This window comes from Anopheles moucheti (assembly GCF_943734755.1).
Source record: "Anopheles moucheti chromosome X unlocalized genomic scaffold, idAnoMoucSN_F20_07 X_unloc_2, whole genome shotgun sequence".
NCBI classification, from domain to species: domain Eukaryota; kingdom Metazoa; phylum Arthropoda; class Insecta; order Diptera; family Culicidae; genus Anopheles; species Anopheles moucheti.
Window position 1 is genome coordinate 440001 of NW_026453526.1, and position 2500 is coordinate 442500.

Genomic DNA, 2500 nt, shown 5'->3' on the forward strand with positions numbered 1-2500 from the left:
GGTCCGATTTTCAGTACTCTTGTCCATGCTTTCACATGCTCTGATAGGTAGGTTCGTTCTCAGTTATCCCTGTGTTCATGGTTTTCGTGTGCTTCGATAGGTTTGGTCCGTGTTTTTGAGTACTCTTGTCCATGATTTTCGTGTGCTTCTAGAGGTTTGGTCCGATTTTCAGTACTCTTGTCCATGCTTTCACATGCTCTGATAGGTAGGTTCGTTCTCAGTTATCCCTGTGTTCATGGTTTTCGTGTGCTTCGATAGGTTTGGTCCGTGTTTTTGAGTACTCTTGTCCATGATTTTCGTGTGCTTCTAGAGGTTTGGTCCGATTTTCAGTACTCTTGTCCATGACTTTCGTTTGCTTCGATTCGTTCACTCCATTACTCTTGTCTGTGGTTTTCGTTTGCTTCGATTCGTTCACTCTATTACTCTTGTCTTTGGTTTTCGTTTGCTTCGATTCGTTCACTCTATTACTCTTGTCTGTGGTTTTCGTTTGCTTCGATTCGTTCAGTCCATTACCCTTGTTTGCGGTTTTCGTTTGCTTCGATTCGTTCAGTCCATTACTCTTGTATGTGATTTTCGTTTGCTTCGAGTCGTTCAGTCCATTACCCTTGTCTATGATTTTCGTTTGCTTCGAGTCGTTCAGTCCAATACTTACCTTTGTCTATGATTTTCGCTCTAGCCCAGTCGCCCTGCGCTCTGGAAATCACATTCCAACTCTATCACCGATAGTGCTCACACCTTGGAAACCACATTTCACCCGGGGAACCTTAGGGTGGATTTTGAGCCTTTCGGGATTGCGAAACCATCATTTAACACTCTAAACTTAATTTCCGCAATCCCAGACGCACTTTCCATATGGTCTCCAAAAATGCGTGTGAGCTGACCTGGTCCCTTATAATAGGCAATGAACACGATTTTGGAAAAATATTTTTATCAAAATTTTTTGACTCACCGGGTAAAATCGAATTTACTTGGGAAAAATGTTCTAGCAGGGGCCCTCCCATACAAATTTTTTTCTTCTCAAAAATGATTTTCGTTTCACTTTTCATACTCAGGGGAGTCTAAAATTGATGTTTTGAGTCACCATGAAAAAAATTTTTTTTTTGACCCGAGCTTGTGTCGCGACCCAAAAATCGACTCACTTGGGAAAAATGTTCTAGCAGGGGCCCTCCCATACAAAAATTTTTTCTTCTCAAAAATGATTTTCGTTTCACTTTTCATACTCAGGGGAGTCTAAAATTGATGTTTTGAGTCACCGTGAAAAAAAAATTTTTTTGACCCGAGCTTGTGTCGGCGACCCAAAATCGACGCACTTGGGAAAAATGTTCTAGCAGGGGCCCTCCCATACAAAAATTTTTTCTTCTCAAAAATGATTTTCGTTTCACTTTTCATACTCAGGGGAGTCTAAAATTGATGTTTTGAGTCACCGAGAAAAAAAAATTTTTTTGACCCGAGCTTGTGTCGGCGACCCAAAATCGACGCACTTGGGAAAAATGTTCTAGCAGGGGCCCTCCCATACAAAAATTTTTTCTTCTCAAAAATGATTTTCGTTTCACTTTTCATACTCAGGGGAGTCTAAAATTGATGTTTTGAGTCACCGTGAAAAAAAAATTTTTTTGACCCGAGCTTGTGTCGGCGACCCAAAATCGACGCACTTGGGAAAAATGTTTTAGCAGGGGCCCTCCCATACAAAAATTTTTTCTTCTCAAAAACGATTTTCGTTTCACTTTTCATACTCAGGGGAGTCTAAAATTGATGTTTTGAGTCACCGTGAAAAAAAAATTTTTTTGACCCGAGCTTGTGTCGGCGACCCAAAATCGACGCACTTGGGAAAAATGTTCTAGCAGGGGCCCTCCCATACAAAAATTTTTTCTTCTCAAAAATGATTTTCGTTTCACTTTTCATACTCAGGGGAGTCTAAAATTGATGTTTTGAGTCACCGTGAAAAAAAAATTTTTTTGACCCGAGCTTGTGTCGGCGACCCAAAATCGACGCACTTGGGAAAAATGTTCTAGCAGGGGCCCTCCCATACAAAAATTTTTTCTTCTCAAAAATGATTTTCGTTTCACTTTTCATACTCAGGGGAGTCTAAAATTGATGTTTTGAGTCACCGTGAAAAAAAAATTTTTTTGACCCGAGCTTGTGTCGGCGACCCAAAATCGACGCACTTGGGAAAAATGTTTTAGCAGGGGCCCTCCCATACAAAAATTTTTTCTTCTCAAAAACGATTTTCGTTTCACTTTTCATACTCAGGGGAGTCTAAAATTGATGTTTTGAGTCACCGTGAAAAAAAAATTTTTTTGACCCGAGCTTGTGTCGGCGACCCAAAATCGACGCACTTGGGAAAAATGTTCTAGCAGGGGCCCTCCCATACAAAAATTTTTTCTTCTCAAAAATGATTTTCGTTTCACTTTTCATACTCAGGGGAGTCTAAAATTGATGTTTTGAGTCACCGTGAAAAAAAAATTTTTTTGACCCGAGCTTGTGTCGGCGACCCAAAATC